The sequence below is a fragment of the Embiotoca jacksoni genome, unplaced genomic scaffold (assembly GCF_022577435.1).
Source record: "Embiotoca jacksoni isolate LCO1_2020_lvr unplaced genomic scaffold, fEmbJac1.0.p SCAF_8, whole genome shotgun sequence".
Lineage (NCBI taxonomy): Eukaryota > Metazoa > Chordata > Actinopteri > Embiotocidae > Embiotoca > Embiotoca jacksoni.
In genome coordinates this window covers 19,023,036-19,050,716 of record NW_027185436.1, presented here as the reverse complement: position 1 = coordinate 19,050,716, position 27,681 = coordinate 19,023,036, and the positions used below count along the sequence as shown (strand labels likewise).

General features: G+C 40.2%; 1 protein-coding gene across 2 annotated transcripts in view; it reads right to left on the bottom strand.

Moving 5' to 3' along the window:
• LOC138191853 (transmembrane protein 132C) overlaps window positions 1–27,681 on the bottom strand; it is a 125,330-nt gene that overhangs the window by 62,376 nt on the left and 35,273 nt on the right. The gene's annotated exons all lie outside the window — the stretch shown is intronic.

Here is a 27,681-nt window from a genome sequence, read left to right as displayed (position 1 = left end):
AAAAAAACTGTAAATGAAAATTCTTCTTAAATACAACCCATATCCACTTTACAGACACAGATTTAAAAAGGTAAACGGGCTGATGTAAAAAAGATTTAGACTCATGTTCCATAACATAACATGGTCAAAGGCCTGTGTGATTTTTATCTGAGAGTGACAGCCATGTTCCCAGATTGAAGAGCAGACCAAATTATAACAGAAGGCCCAATCATTTTCCCTTTTCAATCTATACCAGGTTGGCAGATGAGACCAAAGATGGGGCTTTGCTTTCATCTTGAATTTGTTGCTGCACTTTAACATGCAATCGCCTGTCTGTATGCCGATGAATATATCTGGCCGCCCAGTCAAGTCTCTGTCTTATCATTTGGTAAGGGAGGTTATACGTGAGAAGTGAAAATGGATAATATGACAGATGGTGTGCTTCAACTCTCTATTGGAGTGAAGATAAACACCACACCTCTGGGTCACTCTGAATGCGTGTGCATACTCCACGTGTGTGTAATGATACTTTTTTTTGCGCTGCAGTTTCTCTGATAAATTGATATCTTTTTGCCAGCTGCTTCCCTCTGTGTTGTGTGTGCACTGTATAAATGAAGTCATCCAGAACATTTACAGGCCCCAACTTCACATGTTTCTTGTGAGTTTAGACCACAATATCATAATTTGGATATGGTAAAGTGTCAAGTTATTGTTCCAGGTGACAACACCAACAAATATTGGTTTTATGAATAAAAGCAAATCTTGAACCATTCATCATCACTACACGGTGAAGCTGGTTCTGTCTTTTTCCTTCCCAGGCAGCAGAAAGAGTGATTGTGTGGGTGAGCAGCACACATATGTGCGTGTGTGCTCGGGTGATTTAACAGTCCTGGTCTTTGCTGTACATACTGAGGAGCACTCTTTGATTCTGTGGGTCAACTTCAAGGAACGCAACAAGAATCAGAATGGGAAGAAAAATGCTGCATTGGTCGTCGTCCACTGTTGCACACTACTCAGGAAAAGTGAGCGTTCGTCACACCCAGTGGTGATTTTAAGCACACATCCGTCCAATCAGGTCATTATTGTGCCGATGCTGTGCAGTCTGAATAAAGCATAAGACTGTAGAGAGAGCAAAGGAAGAGGACTGAACAATTTGTACACAAATGTAAATGTCGTTTAAGAGACAGACTACTGTAATGTAAATAGATTTAAAGGGGAACACCTGACAGCTTACACATGAAGCTCATTTTACTCGTCATACAGCATTTCTGAGCCTGCATATAACAGTTTAATAATGCCATCTGTGGGAGATAAGGCTGAAAGACACTGGTGTTTACAGGGGAGAAAGGGCGAACATAAAGATGCTAATGTAAAGATGCAGTTGGTTGTATTAAACAGTAGGAATTGAAGGATTGAGTATTTTTGAAGCTAGACCCATACTGGGGTAAAAAGTTCAGGAAATCTGTTTTTAATGCATTGATTCAGACATTTATTTTACTTTTTAAAATCTGTCTCATGCGAGTTCTGAGTGTAAACATCCAGAGATTCAGCAAGTTCAACACTAAAACATCAAAGTGCAGTTTTAATATAATATGCTGCTATTTTAGGAAATTTGGCTTGAAAGCTTGGTTCATATTTCTTTTATTTTTGACCTTACGCACTAGTTACTATACCAAAAGATTTCAAAAAATGATATTTATAAAAATTGTGATGGGTATACAGTCAAACTGGGTTTTATACCACACTAACACAGATTTATCCCACTAGGATCCCCTATCAATAGCTCATAATAAAAAGCTATAAGCTAGAATACATTGGGATTCTTAAATCTCATTTGTGTACGCAGTCTTGGCTAAAGATGTCCTATTCCAATATATTTCCTTTAAAGAATCTCCCTGATTAAACACATTTAAACAGCAGGATATCACCTTATCCTAGTTATTTCATGAGAAAAGTGGAGAAAAAGTGGCTCCTTTAAAAAAAAAAAAAATGTTTACAACACTTCAGCAATTTCTGAACTACACAAAACAAAATAAAAGAATACAGTGTCAATCTGACCAGTGGATTTTTTTTTTTTTTCCTCTAAATGGTAGATCCACTATCCGAGCTTGAGTAAAAGGAAGTGCTGAGAAGAAACGGACTGGTAGTGAGCATACAACTGTGACACAAAAAGCTCATGTACAGTTCTCCGCTGGTTCCAGTGGGAGCGGCAGGGTCTTGTATCTGGTTTCTTTACACTTCAGTGAACAGGATGTCTATCAGTGGCTTCCAGTGAGGTTTCTAAATGTTTTAAATAGAGTTGAGTCTCAGAAGGGAACAGTCATTACTCCACAGACCATATCCAAGCTCAGAGAGCAGTTGTTGGAGTACGGTCGAAGAGCCTTTTATTGACCTAATGGTCAATTTGGCCTTGTAACCAGCCAGCGAAGGACTCTCCTGCAGGTTGAACAGCAGACCATCAGTCCTAGTGAGTATTAGATCTATGTTCAAACCTAAATCAGGATATATATCAAATCCTTAAACAGGAAACTGTTGAAAATATAGCCAGCTAAGCAATCATATATTAAAACTAATGTTTTTTTTAGCATGCTAACATTCGCTAATAAGCACTAAACACAAAGTACAGCATCTCTATCACCTGCTGATGGCGCTACATAAAATGTGAAGGGATTTCAAAAGTTATTACAGTTCATACTGAAGGGGACATGAATTAATTCAAAGCAATCTATCAAAAAATATTTGAGACATTTCACACAAAACCCCACGGTGGCGCCAAAGTTATGATTTATTATCTCCAGTTTTAATCTTTTTTTTTTCTTTATTTATTGAACTTTGAGAATGTTGGGACTCAAAGTTAAAAAGAAAACCATGGAAGTGATGTAGCGTTACAAAAAAAATGCATGACTAATATTGAATACAAAGGCTACATCTGCTGTCAAAATAAGAGCTTCAGATGCTATTTTATTAATTCAACATATCCTACGGACAATAACGAACTGCAATTTGAAAAGTGCATAAAACTAATTTAAAGGACTATTATGTTAAATTGTAACAGAAAGAACACATTTCCCAGCCTGGTGTGAACCAGAAGCCAATTTAACTCCGTAAATATATGGATCTGTGTTTGCAGACATTTCGTCCTACTGGACGTAGGGCTTGAGTTGATTTTTATCAATCAGTTCAATTGACACCGATACTGGTCGCTAATTACTCCGTCCATCAAAGTGGCTGTGCAAACGCTAATACGAGCCAAGTACCCACACTGTTATTCACAGTGAAGAAAACTGAAACATTTCCCACAAACCCCATCACTTCTGTTTTTTCTGCATGTTCCCGGTTTGCTCCATGCAGAGCTGGTTTTGCTGATAAGAGGAGAGGAAGCACAGCCTTGCTGATTGTAAATGAATAATTATTATTGTTAATAAAACGTGTTTTGTTTGGAAAGATTATTTTATTCCGTAATACTCTCATCAAAACTTCTGTTGACAACATTTTTGAGGAAAATTGGCTCGGAATTTTGCTAAATTGAAAGCTACCGAAAATATTGCGTAGATTGATTGAATTTGCATTAATTATTGCGATCGCAAGAGGGACTGACGAATAAAAAAAACACTGTTTAAGTGTGCTTACGCTTACAGGCTCCACCGTAGCCTCCTCCATCTCAACAGTTGCGACTGTAAAACAGTGGATAATTTATTTGAGCATCACAATTCCCATAAAATGATTTGTTTCACTATCAGAATCTGATACATTCTGTCACAGTGTAGACGAGCCCCCCGGTTGAATTGTTTGTTTCTCTGTTCAAGTTAGCATATGGTTAAACTGGTAGTTAGCCTGGCAGAAGTCTCTGGAGTGCATGATCTGCCCATGGATCACGGCCAGTATGGATTCATCCAGCCAGCACGAGAATGTCTCACCAGACACCAGATTTAAAAACACCACCTACTGTGAAAGAGATATTGTGTTTAATCAGCATTTTATGAACTAATTTGGCAAAGACATGAATGTTCGTTTATTAGTAAAAGTCCTCCACCATAGGTTAAAACTAGCCCTATTTTTATGTGCATTTCTTAAGCTTGTGTTCTTGTGTACACATGTACTACAGTCAATCTTTATCATCCTGTTGTATGGCATTCCAGGACACAAATAAAGAATGAAGGGCAAGTCAAAAAACAACTCCCCTCAAATGTTGACAAGTTGACACTCCCCTCAAGAGAACACTTTATATCAATGCACCTGGGCTCTCCTCGATCTCTAAGTATGTCTCTGTGAAGCCACGGAGCTACAATCATGACTGAATGTTCTGAATACTAAATATTACACAACTAAAGGGAAGGAAGAGAGACAACAGCCCACAGAGGGAAGGCGGGGAACAGTGTAAAGAGGCAACAGAGTTTAGCTGACAGTTTAAAGTAACACGAGATGCAACTCCTCAAAAACTGTCAGCAATCGTAAGAGACCCTGATGAGTCTTTATTGACATCATAGTAAGTCTGTGCCAGATGCAGGTAGTAGAGAGGCAATCAGGGAGCACAGAAAGGTGCATTCCCAACTTCAATGCCCCTTCATGTCACCGTGACTCTTTTCCTGGATCAAAAGTGAAGAAAATCACACTGTACCCACTGTAAATTATAAGCTCTCGTTGATTTTTCTGTCTCAACTGTCTCTCTGCCATCTCCCCATCCACTCTCCCTCAGACCTGATTGTATGCCTGCACTCCTCAGGGGCTCCTTTAATAAATAGTGATGAGATAAGTAGGAAAGCTACTTCTCAGCGGGACAGTGAGAGAAATAAACATTTCTGGGGGAAATCCAATGAGGTTATGGCTGTACGATAATGGGAGTCCCCAGCCAGTGGTCTATGCACCACGAGCGGGGCCGCACTCCAGTTACCTCTGTGGCTCGTTTCCATCTGGCTCTGTTGGGCTCCTCCTGGCTCGCATGCAGCCCAGGGTTTGGGGACCTATTTTGACCATTCCCCTCCACGGACTCCTTTTGAGAAGCATGTGCATCCACAATCAGCAGCTCCCCGAGGAAGATTTTCCTGTTTTATTGTGCCATCTCGCCTACATAAACAGTGTGCAGGGAATGCAACAGCTCAGTGGGAAACGGGGGAAAAGAGAGAAGCTACAGTGCGGGGGAATGGCAGAGAGAGACAGTGGGAGGATAGTAGTTTATGATGGTTTGCGGTTGAAGGCTAATGGAACAGCATAAAGCACTGCGCTCATCTCTGAGTCTGATGCTTCGTAGACCGTAACAGCTGTAAGAGCATCGGAACGAACACACACAGAAAATAAAAAATGAAATGCAAAAAAATCAGGCCAAACGCCTACACTCCAATCCCAAAATGACATATCAAAACAGACTTATTTTATTTCAGCAGTGTAAAATAAGACGTGGAAAGTTTTACAAAGTCTTGATTAAATTTAAAAAAGGGTTCATTCATGTTTTTTGCAGATTTGAACTCAAAATCCCCAGACAATAGAGAGGACCCACAGACTTTTATTTGAACATTAATATTGATAAATGGACACGGGTTATGTTACAGTATTACAGCAACATTAAGGACGATTTCACACCTCACAGTCAGAGTGAAGATCTAAACCAAGTTTCATGTTTTCTTTGTTTTTTTTAACTGTAAACATTTGATCCAGGTGGTTTTGGTTTGGTTACATCACGATTTTGTGAGCGCACTAGAACATTGTATGACATACCTACATCTCTATGCTCGACAGTGATTGGTTTGTAGACAACATGTGTTTGTTGTTGGCGTGTTGTCAGTTCAGGCAGTAGCCTTTTCAATTTGACAGTACAATAGTGTAACAACCAACACTTATCCCCCCGCCCCCAAGTTTGGATTTCTTCGGCAGACCAAAAAAAAGTTAAAACATCTCCACCTCCCCTCATGATACCGTGGCTCAATTTTACTTCTTATCCTGTTCTTTTCTTCTCTTGTTTAATGAATGATCATATGTTGCCTCAACTCCCTGAAATTGGTCTGAATTTCCAAACCCTCCAGAAAGTATTTGCACTGCACACGAACAAGTCATGTCTCAGTTTGATCCACAGTAAGACCACTTCTTTTGGTCTGACCAAAATTTAGATCCCTTGGTCCGGACCATGTATGACGTATGTTTCACACCTGCTATTTTGGTACGTCAAATTGAAAAGTCTGACGCTCCGCACCAAAAAAACGTTGGTGTGAAAGCACCCTATGTTTCTGTCTGTGTGGAAAGCCAGGAAATGGCATTCCCAAAATCCTCAACTTGACCAAATGTTCAACACTCTGTCAGCAAACATTAGCAGGCTAAACAAGGTGGTGAAAAACAGCCATTACACCCGGATAACACCTTCATGTTAACATCAATGTGAGCACATTAATTAGCATATTGATGTTAGCTGACATTAAGGTCGAAGCGCTGCTGTGCAGCATCACAGAGCTGCATTAGCTTCACACTCTGAGCCTAGGTAATGAATGTAAAAAATTACTAATTTATCCCACTGCACTGTAAATCTTATTTTTCTATTTAGCTCTCTCATGCTTTTTTTTTTAATCTTATGTCTCATGCTGCTTTTACATTTTGTCTTGATGCCTTTTATGTTTCATGAAAAGCACTCTGGATTACATTGTTGTTGAAATATGCTGTACCAGTACATTTTTCTTGCCTGGTTTCTTTTACTTTCCTAATCAAAAAGAAAGAAAAGAAATACAGCTACAGCTATAGCTGGTAAGGCCACACTTAAGTAGAAGTTTAGGTATATCCAAAAACAGTGAGAAAGAAAAGCAGAAAGGCTCAGGGAACAGGCTCCGGGAGTGAGTCAATGTATTTGCTGGCACATTGCATGACACTTAAATTGGTCTGAGCTACTGCTCATCTCGGCTACTCTACAAAGTAAAAAAAAAAAAAAAAAACATATGCTTTGATATTATGCATTATAAATTGTTGGATTGTTTGTACGATTTGTAAGTAGGCCTATATGGGCTAAGACAATTTGAACAGTGTAAAATTCATGAAAAAAAATATAAAGCACTTTTGGTTTCAGACATTTATGAAAATGTATCAAAAGCGTGAAGCCTGGACTGACCTTCACATACTGCTGTCAGCAGTTACTTAGACATAATATTCTCTCTATCGGCCTCACATCAGCCTTTTCTTTAAGTATGAATAATTCATTTGCTCTGTTTTTTAAGCAATGTAATGTGAACATAACTGATAAGAATACATTTAAGATTCCCCATATATATCTGCGCAAATATTAGCCTTTATGACAGACTATAAAAAGGAATACTTTAAGTTTTTATTTGGATTAACAGGGCACTTGTAAGAAGCACCATGGCCTGTCAAAAAGGACTATGAAACAATACAATAAATTTGTCTATTATGTGTCTTTTGCTTATGTGTCGATGGGGGAGCCACTAAGTGCTGGTTATATGCTCTACCTACGGTAGTATTTTAAACTCAGGCCAGGAGAAGCATTTCATTGTTTTGTTTTTTATTTCTGAATCACACAGCAGAGATTACAGAAGTACCCATTGTTATGCTGAGAGGCCATAAAAGAGAAGGGGGAAAGCATTTTCTATGGAGATCTGTTTGCCAATTACTCTATCTTTTGTGTAGACACGGTATGAGCAAAGAGAGGGGAGCATCTAAAATCCCATATGAAGAATTCATGTGATTGCTATCATGGAGCGCGGTTTTGTGGTGTTCTCACAGAATGTGTCCACCTAATTGGAATTTCACAACATCCAAGTGCACAGCAGGACAGAAAAAAAACATGCAGGGAGGAAAAAATAAAATAAAATCAGACGGAAGAAATAGAGTCAATAATACTTGGATGTGTTTCTTAAGATGTTTGAAGGCTTAAAATATTTGCACAGACTTCCCTCCCATGTTTCATTATATAAAATGTCCTCAATCAAACTAGACTCCGTTTTAATTAATCAAATTCAATAATGTCTCTCTCTATTAATGCCACATGAGGCACTCCAGTTAGTGAGACAGCTGGTGAAATAGTTCCCCTTGTAGCCTGTGAAGTGCAGTATCATCCCTCGTTGGAGGCTATTTAAGTGAATTTGAGAGGGGCTGATTTATAGTGAGCAGGTATGAGGGGCTCAACAAAAGCTGCTGGAAAGTAGTGTGTATTTTCAACTCTTCTGCATGGGGGCAAGTCAGCAGCCGCAGGCTAATCTGCAGATGGATGTGTGTGTAAGTAAACATGATGCCTTTCATTTTGAGCACAACAGCAAACGCTCTCAGAATTCACAGGCCCTGGAAAATGTGCCGGCACACAGACACACACACACACACACACACACACAGACACAGACACACACACACACACACACACACACACACACACACACACACACACAAATGTATACGTACACATGTGCTTTTGCATGAGTGGGTTGCACATGTATGTACACACTGAGACAAACACAGAAACACACTCTTAGGAGCAGACCTCTGTTAAGCTGTGACGAAGAGATAATGTCACGATGTTGCCTTTGGCGAGACAGATTTAACCGCACACATTTTCCTTCTTTCAGTTTTTTCCTCATTTTCATTTTATTTCCAGTTTTGAGAAAATATAGAGAATAAATAGTTGCATGCCCAGAGGAAATGGTTTCGAAAATGGGAAGCTGTACTAAAGGCTCTGGCACTGCTCCTCACACATTGATGTCTCATCTGGTTTCATGCAGTGTGTTCGCCACAGTCAAAGGGCGCATTACTATGGAGCTAATTTCCAGACAAAAGCACAAAAAAATGTTTTACAAATGCCCTACAATTCCCTAAAATAAAAACCTGCGTGTGGAATGAAACTAATATGCAACATTTTCCAAAACAAAATCGTGCTTCCAAAACATATACAAACAAAATATATCCAATAAAAACTAAAACATATCCCGTGACTGTCGGCACAATCTTTCCAATGTGTGTAATTCAACCTCCAAAGAAGCTGGTGGCGCTCTGAGTCAATTTGACATAACGGTGTGCTACCTGCCGAGCACTGCGTTACTATCGCAGGACTGCCCACAGCGAAAGCAGAAAACAGCAATTGTAGAGCATTTGTAAAACCCGTTCTGTTTGTTGTTGGGTTTTGGAAGAAAATTAGTGTAATTTATGACCTAAAGGTGAGGATCCTAACTCGTACATTTACCTCAGCAGATTTAGGAAAATGCCACATTTTTGCAGGTCAATCTGTAAGGACAAACTGCCCTGTTCAGAGCTGTAATTATAAGAGTGCATTCTTCACATCCTCAAAAAGCATTTCAAAAAGCAAGCCTCCACTTTCTAAGTTAGTCTCATCCAAACACGTTACTGGCTCACCTGAACGCTTTCAGAGGAACAATAGGTGTTACCATAGTTACCTCTGGTACGAAACATTTTATGAAAATAGACTTGCTTACTTTGTATGCACATTCAATATGCACACCTGTATGACCTGCGAGTAAACTCAAGTAGCATTCAGCCTCCTGTGAACAGCGACTGCTGCATTGTGGCTGAGATAATAGCTAAACTGGTACAGTGTCGTGAATTTACTTCCAAAAAAGGAGGTAAAATTATACAATGTTGACACTGCAGTTCGGTGCCCTTTTATACCATCATAAATACTATCACATATGCACATCACATTACAATGATGTAAAAATGAGCTCTTCATAATTTAAATATTTTAGAGATGAAATTTGCCTTTGGTGAACCATGGAGGGGGACGTAGCATCACATCCAGCATAGCATAACAGGGATGTTAGCTTGATGCTCTGAAATAACTACAAGGTTCAAAAACCAGTCCCGAGGCAGAGGGACAACACTGCACCTGACAGGTCAGACAAACTTTTAAATGCTGAAGAGGAGTCAGTCTTTAGTTGAGCCTCTGACTGGCACCAGTTCTAGCAAGAGATGTAAACATATACTTTCATTTTGAAACAGAAATCTTATGTTGTGGTTATTTAGCCTATTTACTACTGCATTTAAAAAAAAATTCAGTGAATTATATTTCATAAAATAATAACTGATGGTATCTGCAGAGAACTGGTACTTGCCGAACTTGGGAGAATGGAAAGAATAGAATAGATTCTATTCTGCTATATATTAATTGGTACCTGTCAAATTTGATTGGTAGAGAGTGGTACGTGATCTGAAATGTCCCTGAACTTCTGCACTGGAGGACGACAGTTGGAAAATATACACGTGATCAAATTATAGTCACTTTACCAGTTTAAAAATGTTCCCTCGCTGAAACCAAGACTTTCAGTCTGTCACCTGTTGGAATACCGATGGAATATTAAAATAGCAAGTGTCCATCAAAATGGGGGACGGCAGACAGAGTTACTGACAAATACACCTGTACGCACTGACATACTGATGCGATGACTGACACAGCAGCACAGAGCTCTGTCAGGATGGGGAGGACAGAATGGGTCCAGGGGCACTCGGCCCTTTCGGGATGACGCTTAGTATTCAGAATGGAGTTGGCTTCTTAACCTTCCGCCGGAGCCCAGGGTTATTTACAGCAGCCCATGGCTTCCTGCCTGTTTTCACATATCCCCTCATCCCCTGCCCCGCCCCTCATGTCTCCCCTTCCCAAGGGGGTACGGGAGTTGGTAAAAGATAAGCTTTGTGTCGTGGCAGAGGTAACTGACACCGCTTCAACAACATGAGGATTTAGCCTGCAAGCAGCGAACTAATGCCCTGCACGTGCGGGGAATCTCTGATACCCACCCGCACCCATCTGCTCATGTATACCTAAACATGAATGGAAGTGCACATGTTTGCACACACACGCTCATGCAGACACGTTCCCCAAGTGAAATAAGAATTTACAGGGGCACCCAGTTCACACACACACACACACACACACACACACACACACACACACACACACACACACACACACACAGAGAGAGGTAATGAACAGCCTGCTGCAGTAAACGGCCCAAGGCATGGCTTATTCTAATGCTCACAAAATTGCTTTTAATTGGTGGAAGAGAATAAATCAATGCAAACCATGTTTAGAATACTGGGGAAGGAGAAGGCGAGAGGAAAGAGAGAGAAAAATGAGAGGAACAAAGGCTGCCGTGTGCAGATCATCAGACAGGATTGCTCTACAAATGAAAAATATCATTTGTGGCAATTCCCCTCGACTCTGCAGCTTATAAAGTGGTGTTACAAGTGCATTACAGCCTTTAACAGAGTCGGTAGACTCTGATCTGAGCAAACTGCAGGACCATCTCCACAAGGCAAGTAAGTAAGTCTGATAAGTAGCACAGAATCCTCAGAGAGGTAAAAGGCCCGTGGGCACCCTGCAATTCACTCCCCCCTGACCCATAGCTGCTTTGATGAAAATTAGCTGTCAGTCTATGGCGCTCGTCTGATCGACACAGCTTCATCTGCAGCTCACTGACCTTTACAGAGAGAGGCAGAGGAAGGACGGCCTCCCACCTCGCACAGAGATCAACACAGTGAGAGATAAAACAATAACAACCTCACAAGCTCAATGAGATGACACAGCAAAGAGTTCGACTTCTCGCGGAGAGACGTGACTGGAGCCAGGAGGGCTGAGGTGCACAAAAGGATGGAAGTGTGTGTGTATTTGGTGCATTTGATTATGCATCAAAGCGTGTGCATCTCTGCTCCAGAAACAAAAAGCAGTGGTTAAAAACATCAAATGACTTGAAGGAGATAAAAGCCCCGAACCAAAGGCAAGAGGGACACTGCTATACACGGGATAAATCAAACAGATCAAATCAAACCTGAGCAATACATTTTAATCTCCTGTATATCACTGTCGTTACCAAAGGCTCACAAAATGAAAACGGTACCTCCTCTCGTCACTTACTCCGAAGGAGATGATATGCTTTAAAATATTCAATTTGCAGGCTCACCAGGTAAAATCCATTAAAGCCAGCCAGTAATGTCAATTGAATTTGGGCGGCTTCGTATAAAGTATGGATTCCTTGCTCTTTCAGCTGAGTGCCTCTGCTGGCACCTTGTTTGTAACCACGAGGCAAATGGGATTAGAAGGAGACACCGGCTGCTAATGTAACGACATAACTTTTCAAATCATGCAAAACCACAGAGAGCCACTAATGGCCTAACACAGTGTAAAGAGAAGGTATTGCAGTCTATTAAAGACTCAATTCGTATCTGCACAATTGGCACCCAAGTTGCTGAAACTCTGTCATCCAACTGCTATTGGTTTACACAGCGTATTAGGAAGGTTGAGGACATTCTCATTGCCTATAAATTAACTGGGTGAACTAAGGACCTTAGAAATCACACCGGTTTATTTTCTTTTATCAGATTGGATTGGCATCTAAAAGGGTTTGTAGATACTGATTAAGTATCTACTTAGTAATAATGAAGATATGCCCCTCGTAATTTGTCTTCACTCTTTACAGAAAAAAAGAAAATCAGTAATAGCAATTAAGCTTGAAAGTTTACTGCATTTTTGACCTTGGAGTAGTTTGACAAAACTTTAAAACAAGCTGTCTGCTAACTTCGTCTGTTGGCTGGCAGGTGTACCATACAGTGTTTACAGTGTGCTGCAGCTGGAAATGATGACATCAATTAGAATACACCAAAACTGTAAAGTTGTGGTACACAAAAAACAAAACAACAAGCTCTGAGGCACTAAAATGCTCTGCAGAGCTGAAGAGTCAGAAGATGAATCTCTTATAGTTGGTAATGCAACATGTAGTTACTTGATCTATAGTTAATATAAAAAATATTGATGAGGGTTAGAATTAGTTTTAGGGTATTGATAAGTGCAGCTTCAACTCATGTTTCAATTTGCTCAAATGAATCTATTTACTAGTCTTTCATGAAACTGTAAATCACATATTGTGGTCTTCAACAGAGGATATTTTCTCAGTTGCCGTAGATATGCACAATCTTTATGAGGATCTTGTGTATCTTTATTTAATGAAAGAAGACATCCATCTATTCACTACAGCTCCATCAGGAACCCCCAGTGTCAGGTTGTGTGTTTTTGGCTGTTGTGTCTAATGTTGTATTATGTCAGGTAAAACCTAAGCCACTGCACTTATAAGCATGCTGACCAAACCACAAGGATATGGACAACAGCCAAAAACACACACAACCTGACACTGGGGGTTCCTGATGGAGCTGTAGTGAATAGGTGGATGTCTTCTTTCATTAAATAAAGATACACAAGTAGATGGAAGAGGTTATCAGTACTTTGATGAAATAATATTAACCAAATGTAAATTTTTCCTCAAAGATTATGCATATCTATGGCAACTGAGAAAATATCCTCTATTGAAGAACTTAATATGTGATATATATATATATCTATATATATCTATATCTATATCTATATATACACATATATATATAGATATAGATATATAGATATAGATATATATATATATATACAGTTTTGAAGCCTCGAATCTGGCAGTCTGGCCATCGCCATCTTGTTTTTCTAATAAACAGAAGTTTGGATGAACTGGAGAGGCACTTATTGGCTTCTCTTTATAGACCCGAAGACTATGTTTATATTTATATACAGTCTATGGGAAACTACATGGCCGATCCTAATGAGAAACGTGGGAGCACTACCCCACCCGCCCACCCCACCGCTGCCTGGAATCCCACATTATGTAATTTTAATGACACGTCTCCTCATGGACAATTCTAATGCCAAAACTACAGAGGGGTGTGCTGACCCCTATTATATGACTCAATGATCTTCTGCATTGTTAATTATAACCACAGCTGGCGGTGCCCTTGTCCTGTGCACGTGACAATACATTACTCATCCATGATTGACAAGTGACACAGCCTATGACAGGCCAGGTGACACTGCATGGAAGTGAGCAGCAGAAGTTGTGTCCTTGTTCTGTATATGTGTTCAGAGAGCTGAGGACAGCCGATAGACTCACCTGACAGAGCACCAGCCCTCCAGCTCTTAGGGCACAAAGCTCTTTCCGAACCCACCAGGGACAAGTGTCCTTCAGGATTCTCACTCTGACACACACCCCCACACACAAACACATGCACTCATACTGCAGTATATGGTACAGAGAGGAAATGAAAGCTCCATACGCACTGGTGTTTCACTTGCATATGCAAACATCTGTTTTATACATCAACATCAGCACTGCAGACATGCATCCACGCTTGCTTTGTCTGAACTGAATGAAGCATGACAGCACAGGTCTTAAAAGAGACCGTTCACACAATAGTAATCACGGTAACCCGGTTTTTGAATATCTTTAACAGAAACATCTTTCCTCAAGCATTTTAAATCGTACACGTTTTACATAAAAGCCAGGCAGAATCAAAGAACAAGGGCTTCTTTCTAGGTCCAAATAGAGACAATTCTACTATGAAAGAGGACGAGATGGACCTTTTTTTCTTTCTTTTTTTCCATCATGAGCAGCATGAGACAGGCCGACTTTTCAGGAATGTACATGGGCTTTTTTTATTTTTATTACAAGACTAGATGGTTCTTGGAAGGCATTTTTGGGAAGTGTAGAAAAACACAGACAGAGGTGACTGCTGATAAATCCTCCTGACAAATACTAAATCTGCTACATCAAAGTATACCTTATCAAAGCTGCAATAATCAATATTTTTAATTCAGCATATAATTAAATGAGGCATTACAGCAGCCTCTATAGTTCCTTTGAGCTCTCTGCAGTCTTTTTTAGCATCTTTCAACTCACTGCTTTGGTTGTATGACCAGCAACTTTACCGTTTTAGTTCACTTTCACTACCCTAAAGGAGCCTTTAATGAAAATAACAACTCCTTCCTGCCAAAAGTAGCAAACAAAAGGCACACAGTCATGCTGGGTATTGTTTAAAAAAAATGTCAATACTGGTGCCAATACGTAGACATTGATACCGGAATACTTTTTCAGTCCCATTTTTAGAAAATTCCATTGTAACAAAAAGAAAATTAGCAAACATATTAGAAAACAAATCTTTAGTTTTCATGCAGCTTAGAGGGGGGAGAGTGTTACCCTGGTTGTTGTGAAAACAATTAAACGCCTCACGTGAAAGCTATTGCTAAACACTAAAATTGATTGATGTTCCCTAACGCCTATCGGTAGAAGCCAGCTCGTTGGCTGCACACAAAGAAGCCTCCAGTTACTGCAACACTAACAGGTGAGGTCGAAAACTTTTAATGAGGCAAAAAGACGGATCCTAACGTAAGATTTACTCATAAGTTCAAACCAAATGACTTTATCGATGATGGCAGGCCGCCTAAGTAGAGGCTCTGTATGTCAGATGCTGTGGCTCACTGATGCCAATGAGATATATTGCTGTGTAAATGTAGCAAAAGTGAGTGGTTTTAAAACAAAAATGTCTTAGTGTGGATGAAATCTAGGTCTTAAACTTGTCATTGTATGACAAGGGACTTTTCTATATTTGATAGTACCGAAGCAGTTTGGTCGGTGCCATTAAAGTATCGAATTTCAGCTTTGTGTCAAAATTAGCGACTACCTAGTGTACCATTTAGCAGCTAAACAGTAAGATGTGTTTTTCAGAAGTGACTAAAGACAGAAATAGGAGCAAATAATAGACTTGATCTGGTGGCCAGTTACACGACATGTTGTTCTGTGTCTGATGAGTCGCCGTATGCTCACGACGGTGCCATATCAACTTTCTAAAGAGATAATACATCAATGTTGGGTGTACAGCTTGTTTCCACAGCCCCCCAGGTGGCTAAAATACAATCAGTTGTTGCAGGTTGAAGTAAATTACATGTCACTTATCACATAGCACTGCCAACACAACTCCCATTGAAATCCCTGAGCACACCATAAAGTGTCACCGCAATTGTTCTTCCATGTGTCTGAGCGAAACAGGAGATGAAGAAGTCAGGTGATGTAACGCTGACCCCACTAACAACATCAGCCATCTGAGACCGTGCGGATCACAACAGATCGGTCTTCAATCTTCACCTTTCTTATCTTACGCTTAAGACTCTTACTCGCAAGAAAGCGAATAACGTCATTTAAAAAAAGAAGGCAAACGATTGCTCTGATTAAAAATGCTGTGAAGTGAAATGGGGGGGGGGGCATAATTAAGCACCAAAGGTTAATATTTTTCAGGGAAAGTAACTGACTTACACAAAACTGTTAGGTTTAGCTACTTTTAAGTATAGCAATTAAGGGCTACTATTTCCCCTCATTACCCCTGTATACAGATGAAGCACATCTGTATACAGGCTACAATATAATTCATGCATTATTCAATACCTTCACTGAGCTGATATTAAAGACACAATCTGTAGTCCGACGTGGCAGAGGACAGAGATGGGAGGAGTTGGTCAACAACAAGAAAAGATAAGCCAAAATTATGCAGATCAGCATATATTGTACATACTGAAACACACTTTATGTATAGAGGAGAGTCAGTCAGCGATGTGTATAAGTAAGAGGATGTCGTGTTCTGTGAGGCTTAAGGATGCACACAATTTGATACTTTTTCATGGCTAGTTATTTCACCGACAGGAGTGTGTTAATAAAGAGGCTGATTTATGACCTTGTGTCTGATGACTCAGTGCCATTATAGAGCTGAGAAGACAAAAGTAAGAAGGTAGGAGAGGAAAGTCGGTAAGAATCCTGTCCTACTATGCTTTTAATGCCTTTGGTCTTTTCCTTTGTTTTTTGTTGTCTATCCATATCCTCTCAATCGTTCATCCTCACCTCCTCTCTCTGACATTCAATTGTCATTTCCACTTGTTATCTGCGAGTGACCTTGAGCCAATCTATTGTAGGTTCGCAAACAAGAACCCCCCACAAACAGACATGCCACTGTTTCCACTCGCTACCAAGTACACATTATTTGCAGGATGCTTCATTTCACCTTAGCTAAGGCTGTTTACTCTGCATACGCTGTGAATTAATGAGAGTGTGACAATTAATGCCATTTGTTTACAAAGTGTTGTTGTCGCGGATGAAGTATCTGTGATGAAATTAGAAAAAGTGGAGACAAGAATTCTGCATAGAAAGAGATGTATCCTTCGAGCTTGTGTGCATGTCTTGGTACAGCAAATAAACTACTTGAGAGTTTAAGCAGAGGCCTCAGAAGACTCTTCTCTCATGGGAGCAGATGATTCTATCAGAACATTTGCAAAGACCAAACATGTCTGTGATCACCAAGTCTAATAAAAGCAGCAGATCGACCGCACAATCCTTATAGTTGTAAGAAGGCACCCTGCCCTTCTTGTACGACATCTAAAAGGTGACAATATGCCCTGCATAATGCTCGTCTGGCATTACAAAATAGTGTGACATGAATACGCTACCAACCGCCTGCCTTTTAGACACTTGCACTGTTTAAAGTGTATTCTTGGTGTAAAAGGGTCTTGAAATCTCCTCTGCACAATGTTTACACAGGATATCTTCAGCTATCACTGCTGCCTGTCTGCAGCAAGCAAACAGCACAACTTAAGGTTTTCCCTAAACTTTCATCAGCTCAAAAAACCTACAACAAACGCACAAACAATGCCAGGGGCTCAAACATTAAGAGACCTGAGAGCAAGCTGCCTGTAACTGCGTTGGTCTCTTGCTTTACAGAGCGAGAGGGGTGCTGCAGTTTGGGCAAAAAGATATTTTAGCGTTTTACCAGGGCACAGGAGGATGGATATAGCTGACACTCACGTCCTCTGCTCAGCAGCAAGGAGACGGGGACATCACACAGTAAATTGCCGACAGAACAGGAAAGCTGAATCTCGTGAAATTTGCATTTTAACAGCCACAGTATACAAAAGTGTCAAGAGCCACTGCCATACAAGATGATGCACTGAAAACCAGGGAGAGTTGAGGGAGAGAATATGTGAAGGAAGTCTGATCTGGGTGCTAACTGGTGGGCAGCAGAAATCACACAATGAAACGTATCACATAAGTTTTTCATTTATATATTGGAAAATTTATACCAACTCTGCATATCTGTCCAAGAAATGACAGTGCATGGGTATAGCTATTGAAAAATATACCGCTAAAAGTATACAACAGCTTTCAGACTTGTACCCTGAGTTGAAATTGCTTAGAAAACCAAATATTTGTATTATTGCCCTTAACTAAAGTACAAAGGCTTAAATGATGTGCAGTTTTAATCAGGTTTTATTTAGACTCCCAGTCCAAATTGTTTCATTTTGAGGGTTTCATATTGTCCTTGAGTTTCCTATCCAAGGAGTCAAAGATGAGCGAAATAATTAACCAGAGTGCTTCTTTTTTCAGGAGGCCGTGTGTTTTATTTGCTACTTGTACACTTTTGAGTCCTCATAGCAGCATTTGATGTTAAAATATGTAGATTTTATGACTGGATGAAGAAGCAGCTGGACCTGTTTGTCCATATTAATCAGGCTTGATTAAAGGCCAAAAAGGCTGATGGAAATAAACTATTCAGTGAAGTTGTAACCCTGGTTACGTTTAAAGATTAGAAAGGTGATGTGGACCAGTATCAGAAAGAACTAGGACCGCACGAGCTCAGGAATTAAACGTCAGTAAAGAGGCGCAACACAGGAATGAACGTTTCATGAATTGTATTAACAACTTCAGAACAGACGGTTAAACAACAATTGGCAAAATTCCCCCCAAAAATAACAAACTAAAATAATAAAATGAGCACAAATAAAATAAATAATTGTCTCTGAATCCAGTCTGTGATTGTCAGTTAGCGGATTGATCGCTCTTCTTCTCACTGAATTTCTGCTACTCACCGTTGATCAAAATTAATGCCTGCATGCTCTGGCAGGATAACGAAGCTGAATCTTAGCCTCTGTGTTTGGTTTAAGCTGTCAAATCTTGTCAAAGCAGGAGATAATGGCGCAGGTGAAAATCCACAGGTCAGAGGCTGAGTGACAGGCCCGAGATCAGCTCGCAAGGAAAGGTGGCGACCCGCCTAGTAGCCAGGTTGCACCACAAAAGATCATTTTATTGGCCTATCACACTGTCAATCAAAGAAGAGCGTCTTAACCCTGTTCTAAACCAGCTATTGCTTTTTAAGCGTGGGCTACAAAGTACTGTAGGTAATGGTCACTGTGAACTCACCAGGCCAACACACAAAATCATTACGTTTTTACAATTATTACTGAACTGATTAAGGAGTACCAAAGATACTGTATTCTCCAAAATCACACACAAAACCAAATGGGGGCCAATTTTAGCGCGCGCGCGCGCACACACACACACACACACACACACACACACACACACACACACACACACACACACACACAGCTTACACTGTAAAAGGTGGGGTTCAATAGGTCAAAGTAAGGTCGATTTCCTCCCAGAGATGCTTGATTTGGTTTGTGAGTAATTGGTGAAAACCAGTACATCAGTTGTGAAACCCTGAGGGGAGCTGTGATTTAAACACCAAAGTGGCCCAAAGAGCCATCAATAAGCAGTGCTAAACCAATGATTAATAAATATATGCATTCTCAATGTGTGTATGCGTGTGTGTGTGCATGTGTGTGCGTGTATTTATTGCAAAACTGTTGACCTGATTGCACTAAAACATACAGGGTTTTCTAACGTGCTGGTCACTCACCACTGCACACTTTACAGTTACTATGAAAGTAAACAGTAGCAAGGGAGACAATTATTTGTCAGCGGGGATATCGATAAAAACTAAATTGAATCCGTTTCCTTTCAGAGAGGATTTATTCTGTAGTATACTGACACTTTGTTATTAAAAAATGTGCAGACGGAAAATGACAACGACCAATTGAAAATGTTCAAATACTCTGCGGAGAAGTAATTAAAATGAAGATAAAGATTACGCTGTGCTCCAATTAATTATGCAGATGCCATAAAGTTTTATATGTTCTGCTGCCAACGGCCTGCCAGAGTTACTGTTTCCAAGTATACTGCCGCCCTCATAGATCTTCTTTTTAAGGATCCTCCACAGGTTCTCAGAAGGGTTGAGGTCAGGGGATAACTGTGGCCACACCATGATATTTTATCCTTTAATTCCCATAGTAACCATTGAATCAGTGGTGTTTTGTGTAGCATGAGATGGTGCACTGTCCAGCATGCAACGCATTTTATTCTGGAAGCCCATGACGTGCAAGGCACAGTACGGATACAGTAAGCATTAATCTAGGAGGGATACACTTTTTGATTACTGTTATTCAATCTAGGGACACAGGCATGGTGAAAGACTACTGAGAGGTGATCAACAAATCCATGATCCCTTTTATTTGCCCTCAAGGTGACATCTATTCTGAAAGAACAGATATAAAAGGGATTTCAAAAGCCATTTTACTGGCTTTTGTTGTTTGTGTGTGTGTGTGTGTGTGTGTATTTCGCTGTCCTCTATCCCATAAAGAAAAAGCAGAGCCAGTGATTATGTGAAAAGGTTCCTACAAAGCCTCCTCACTGGGAGAAGAACAGCTGAACCTTCACCCTTTTTTATGAATACCATTATATCTTTTATACTGGACATTTACTTACATAAGCTTCGATGCTAATCACAATGGTCATCAGGGCATTCGTTGCCCTCTCTGACGGTCAATTTCAAACTTTTTAAACGCCTTTTGGTGTTGCAATTTAATAGAACAACTTCTACAAATCAAAATCCAATTAGCTCAGATGTAGTTTGGATGCCGTTTGAGTGCACGGACTGTCAACCTGCTAGTACTTGTAGTTTTTACACCGCCTGTGGTAGCAGCCTTACCCAAACAGACAGGCTCCCCTCTGCCTCAATCCACAGATGAGAACAGCTGCTGAACACTGACTGCTCCTAATGGCATGTAGTAGTCGCATCCCTGTCCCTGTCCTCAGCCAGCTGGTGTCCCCCCTCCCTTCTGCGTGCTCCCTCACTCCCCCTTCCCCTCCCACCAGTGTGGGACAGCTATCTTCCAGCATCAGCTGGAAATGTGATGGATGACAGGTGGAGGGAGAGAGAACAGGCCTCCTCAGGGCCCGTCAGGCTCGCTCCCTCTACCCATTAGTCTTCCATTTAGCCCAGCGCTCGGCCAGCCGCCTTGATCACACATACATGCTGGAATTTTCTGGTCAATGATGAATTCTTAACCTTGCTGCTGCAGGATGGGCCCAGCCTCCTTTCACAGGAGAGAAAGATGCCACCATGGTTCATCTCTCTCAGTTTTTAGCCACTCATACCAACCATTTTGCTCCCCTTCTCTTTCCCCACTGTCAGATAATACCTAAAGCTACAGGAGGAGCTGTCATATTCTCCATGTTTGTCTGTGGTAGATATATACTGTCAAGGACAGGAAAGGCACACACTGGAGAGTAAAACAAAGTTTGAATTCGATTTTTTTTTTTCAGCTGACAACAAGCTTGAGAGGTTGCTATTTTTAAGTGTGCTTTTCTTTTGTATTATTCTTCTGTGGATTTATTAAAAAGCTGGGTTCCACAGAAAGTGCCTGCATTGCGTTATGGCTCCAACACGGCCAACGGAGCCGAGTGGCCATTCCAGACAATTCTTCTGATTCAACTAGTTGAGCCGCCGTATGTGTCGGCAGCTTCCCACAGCGTATTTCTGCCCCGCTAAAAAAAACACTTCTAGTCTATTTTTGGCGTAAGCGGGACGGAAGTAATGTCAGGTTGTGCAGAGCAGAGCAACTGGGCAGGAAGGTAGACAAGAGCGGCGTATATAATCTGGTCAGTTGAAAAAATAAAACACTCCGTGCAGACTCTCGATTGTAGATCACATCACTGCATCAACATCAACGTCCTTCAAGTAGGAGAAGAAATGCATTTTGCTCCTGCTAACAGTCACTGGATGCAAAATAGTTAAAAAATAATTCTACGTTACATAGAGCTACGTTTTCAAAACCTAAAACACAGCAAACTGTAATTACTTTCTCTGTAGGCTACAGCACACGGTAAAAAATAACAAAAACAAAACAGATGAAAAGAGAAACCATTTAACGACGTAGCCGACTTTCCCAAGGTAGAAGCACAAAAATTAAGGACCATAGCAGAAAATCAACAAAACCAAGCAGACAAAACGTTTTCCTTTTGAAATGCTCCTGGTTGAGGAGGAAGCTGTGCAGAGGAGGGAACAAAACAGCTACACTACATGACAGACCCATGCCCAGTGAAATCCCTGGGAAGAAGTCCTCGCTGTGTACCTGCACATCTCGCCGCAGATCTGTTGAACCTGTGATATGGCAACCTGTTGGGTAAACCCTAGGTGCATTGATTAAGCTTGGAATATCATGGGGGGAGTGACAGGCAGAAAAGATCACAGAAGGCCTGCAGAGAATTGATTGATGGTACCGATCAGCCCCTTCTGCTTCCCTAACAAGGCCCAGACCTCTGACATCTGCCCCGGGAAAACTCATGTTGAACGTGGAAACATTGACATCGAAGGCACCAAATGAACGAGTAAAGGTTGTGACCTTTGGAAATGCCAGACAGTTGAATAACACAACCAAATTTGGAAGTGCATGTAAAATGCCAGAGTTCAGCATCTGAGTGGTCAAATCCCAAGGTGTTGGGCTGAGATGGAGACAAGCTGTAAATATAAATAATGAGCAAAATGTGGCTCCACTGAACTGAAACACAAAAAATAATGTCTGATATAAGTCAGAGCATTTTAGCATTATCAAGATAAACTATTCAATCAAGGTCAGATACAACATCTTCATCAAATCACTCTAAGCACCATACAGTTCAGGCCAAATATTGCATTATCCCACCGCAACTTCCTGGCATACAATCTAATATTTAAGTCATTTCACGTTCCATCTCCATATTCCTTTTACGAGAACAGGGTCTCCTCAGGTTAATAACAGTTTCTTCCAAAGGTTATTACAGGAAGAAGAGGATGAAATGTAAAGAAGCTTGTATTCTGATAATGTAGAGCTCTGCTCCATTTCCATCCGTGGGCTGGCTGGAAGTGGAAATGGGTTTATTAAAATAGTATTATTGACGAAAGAAATGGATATACATACACACATATGCGGTGCTTAAATAAGTGTCACATAAACCCATTAAGAATATTTCCCTCCATAACAGCAGAATACTTTTCATAAAAGCACTTAAACTAATTGTATTAGTAAACCAATATGTTGGGGTCATTCAAACAGTTGTTCATTTTAGTTTTATTTGATTTCATTTAATTGCAATGACTGTAAGAATTATTTCTTATACTCACCCTTATCTCCCAAATCAACAACATAGGAGCAAAATAAGATTTGAATGAGACCCAAAATTTAACTTTCAGGCCCGTTCCAAGAGCAAGTCAACACTATGATCAAATATATATTTATTGGGGGAATGTACTGTGGAGATTACAGTGTGCTTACTGTTTCTGGGGTTCCTGAAGCCTGTACAAGTCTGGACAATCAAGCTGTGACCACAAACAGTTTGTCATGTTAATCACTGAGGCAGCCAGTGCGAACACTTTTCTTCCTTGATGACATTATTTTAAAATCCCTGCTGTTCTCCTGCAGCGCTGCTGCTAATTTGAGGGTGGGAAAAGGGGATGTAGATTTCCTTTATCATGCAAATGCTGTGGCTGTATCAGCAGGAGCTCTATCAGATTTTAAAAGAGTCGGCATTCAGCTTTCCATGATGGAGGTCTGTTTGTAAGCCCAAAAGAAATTGTGTTTTTTCATAAAAGGTGAGTTGACGCAGGTAAACACAGTCCAACAGAGAGACTTATGTGTTTAGTTGAATCAATACAAAAGTACTGTATTAAAGTGGTGTGTAATGAGTAATCTATACTGCGTTAGAGACCGTCTTCCCCTAAAACACGGTCGTAAAGGTCGTCTGTGCAAGCAGCAACCCACATATACATTTATTGCGACCTCTGTTATGACAGGAGCAAAGGAGGAAGTCAGGTGATGTATAGAGTGACCAGCGTAGGGAGAAGGTCTGTAGTCCGCATGGTTTTACACAAGACATTGACCCAGGAGACCACCGTTTGTGTCCTGTGACAAAACAAAAGTCAGCATTGCGTTTTTTTTTTAACCTAAGTAGCGTATTTAACGTCATGTACGTAACTTGCTTTATTATTGTTACTATGACAACAAAGGTCCGGTATGCCTGTCGCTGGTATTCTTCATTCGGTATTAGTAGCCTAGCCAATATGAACATGGTTGAATCCTGAATGTGGGTGGCATTATGCATCATAGTTACAGTTTCTTTTACAATATTATTTGGAGGGTTTTTTTTTATCAATTTTTTTCTGTTATGGTTTCTTGATTCTTGACTTATTCCTTCATTCCATAAAGTTGTTAAATGTTGATTTTGGCAATGAAAAGTACTTTATTGCTTAAGTTATATAGTAAAACCTTATCGGGTAGGATGAAGATCCTGTTCTTCAACTGATGGTCAAGGGCAAGAACACATTTGAGGACCAAAGCCTATTTAATTTCTGATAAGCAGATGAGTTGGTAGCTATTAAAATGTGAAAAAGAATACCATATTTTGATTTTAAAGTAAATGGTATTTGCTTTTACTGAAGAGGTTTAATTCCATCTTAACACAAAGGTTTGTGGCATCCTATCAAGAATGTGAGTGTCCGGGCGACTGCATGGTGCTATACATTACATGTATACACAGAGAAACTGATGTTATTTCAGTATTAAGGGAGTTTAACATCATGCACTCACAACAGGCTTGGTACTTGGTACTTACAGCAGCTAAAAGGCAGGACCGGGCGAGGAAAAACATCTGCCTACTATATGGCGGTATAATGGCGCTCTGCCTGAGACCATTGATTTGATGCGGACCTGAGGGGGTGGGGCTGTGCTCAGGGACTGTGATCGCAGGGGGCTGTATTCTCTCTGTACAAATCAAAACTGCTGCTAGGTACATGTTCACATCCAATTTTCTTCTCTAAATTAATAAGATGTGTTAGTCATTCACCTTGTTTTTTTTTTTTTTTATTTTATTTTATCCAAATCAAAAAAAAAAATAATTAACTCATCAGTTTACATTCTGCATGTAACTTACATTTTCTTTGAATGCAACCAGATATACACTAATTGAAACACATTGTGGAGATGAACCGATATCCTTCAAATCCTGCATTCCATGTGGTTTCCAACAGGGTTTTGCACAGAGGTCATCAGAATCTGGAAAGAAATTATATGTAAAGTGACACTCTGGCAGGGTAACCTACAGGCCAAAGTAATCCAACCAGAAGATCGTGAAAGGGGAAAGGAGGCACAGCCACTCTTAATAATGCACTGCTCCTGCCAGAGCTACAGAAAACGAGGTGAGTCATTCAAACCTGTACAATAAAATGTGAACAGAACCGTCCAATATGCAGGTTTTACAGTCACAAAAATACAGTAGAGTAATCGAGTCCAGTAAGGTTAAAGCGGGCAAAATGAATGTAAAGTGTCCCTCTTTGCCTTTATGCCGGACTTCCATTTCTTTCTAGAATACAAAATCAATAGAAAAATACAGCAGACACTGATTACGTTGGTCCCAGTAGAGCTTGTGTCCTTGTGGTTTCCATACATTGCACACCATTGTGCTTCCTTAAAGGCCAAATTAAAACAACAGCGCAGAAATTAAATTTCAAGCTTGCAATTGGACACGTTTGTCTTTTTAAACTGGCTGATGCTGAGCTCGAAAAGTATTTGCATTGTTTGAGACCTTTGGATTATCATACATTTTCTTTTCATAGTATTTATGCATAATCTATGTTAAGATGCATAGATTGCTCAATTGTAGCTGGAAGAGTGAAGCATGGATTACAACACATAAATCTGTTTTAAAGTGTTTTCAGCTCAATGCCTAAATCAGAGAGACCGAGCCAGAGGCCATCTGAGTAGGGTTTTTTTTTTTTGCCCAGCACAAAGATGGGAAACAGCTTGCCTGCTCTATCCAAAAGACACAGAACTCTGCTGCTACTGGACAGCCCACCAATTAATATTGCACAGCTTCTATGTTTAATACAAACAAAAACCAAAGTAAGAGATTGTGCAGTGCATAACCGCCCTCTAACAGAATTCGTCGTCTTCATGCAGAATAAACAAACAGGATACAGTGCGTTAATTAGTGGGCTTTAGAGGGGTGAGAAGGCATGTGTTGTTATCTATGAGCAGAGTTATCTAGCTGCTTCAGAATGTGCTAAGCTACTGGCTGCTGGCTCCAGCTTCATATTAAGTACACACACATGGGGTCACACTGATCTTCTGATCCAACTTGTAAGAAAACAAATTTGCAAAAGGCACATCCAAATTTGTTAAATATTGCTTTAAAAAAAATCTATGTACACCACAACAATTAAGGTCTGCGTTCACATGCACAAATATGTTCTTTTGTCCTACAGAGTAACCATGTTTGTAATTGCTGACTAAATTTGTATTTACATCCCGTAAAATCAAGAATGCAACTATCTGAGATAATAAGCCAGCGAACAACTGGCTACAAGTGTCCGGGAAGATATAATACAACCAGTTACAGTGCCAATTACAGAGTTTTAAGGGCACATTCAAGTCCATGAAAATGAATAAGGAAACTATTCAATTCAGTCCTATTGTATTCCCGCCAAGAAACAGCATTAAATCATACGTTTGTACTTCCTGAATGCTAATCAGCTGAGCATCATTCACAGTGTAATGGACAATATAATCAGACTGGGCCAAACAGTTAAGGTTTAAGAGTATTCTGCATGGCATCTTGTATTTCTTTGTAATCATGAGGGTAATGGATGCATGTTTTTATGTACAATCTTTAAACAAAATCAAATTAGGTTCTCCATAGGTGCTTTTCTTTTGATTGTGCCATATAACATATATGGCCATAAATGACTAAAACTATTTTTTTAGCTGCTTATCTAATTTAATAAATGGCCATCCATTTGAAAACTGAACATTAAATCCAATCGTGAAATAATGACAACTATTACATTAAGCCTGGGGGCATGCATGAAATGGACCCATTCCTACGTTACCAGGGTCCTACGTTCCCCAGATCCGGGGCTGGGTATCAGCAATTTTCAATACTGGTAACTTTACTGACTCCACTGAATGAAAATTATTATTTATACATGGGGAGAGTTTTTATAGCAACAGCTTACATATGTCCTCTGAACGCCTCAAATGAGCACATCGGTTGACGGTAGCTGGCTCACATAGAAGCCTCCAGTCTCCAGCTACTACAGTGCACCCAGCTTAGACAGGTATGTGGCCAAAAATTAGTGTAAGATTTACTCACCCAAGTTGAAAGAGTTATTTTATTTACCTAGTCGGGCCAACCAAATACAGCCTATGTATGAAAAGCAACTGGATTCTGTGATGCTGATGAGATATACTTCTGCGTAAACGTAGCAAAAGTTCTGCGTTATAAAACCAAAATGTGTTTGTTGCTTATATGATAGTGCTTTTTTCTCTACTTGATGATACCAAAGTAATTTGGTTGGTGCCCTAAAAGTGTCAAAGCTTGGTAGCCAGGCTCACCCATCACTACATCGCACACAATAAAAAAAAGAGGTACTTTTTACTTAATATATCATGGGCTATTGTGGGCTACGGTTGAACTGTGGGACATAGGACCTTGGGAACTTAGGAAACCTGAGAACATAGATACGCTCACCATTAAATACTGACCTTAAATTAAACATGAGACTACAAGCTAACGGGATCTAGCTTAGAGACTGTAATTAATTAGAAGAAAAATGCTTTGATCATGTGTATGCTTAGAAGGGAATAAAGTGTGAGGGCCAAAAGAAAGTGTAGAGTAAAAGAGTGGGGATTGAATAAACTGACCCATTAATTAG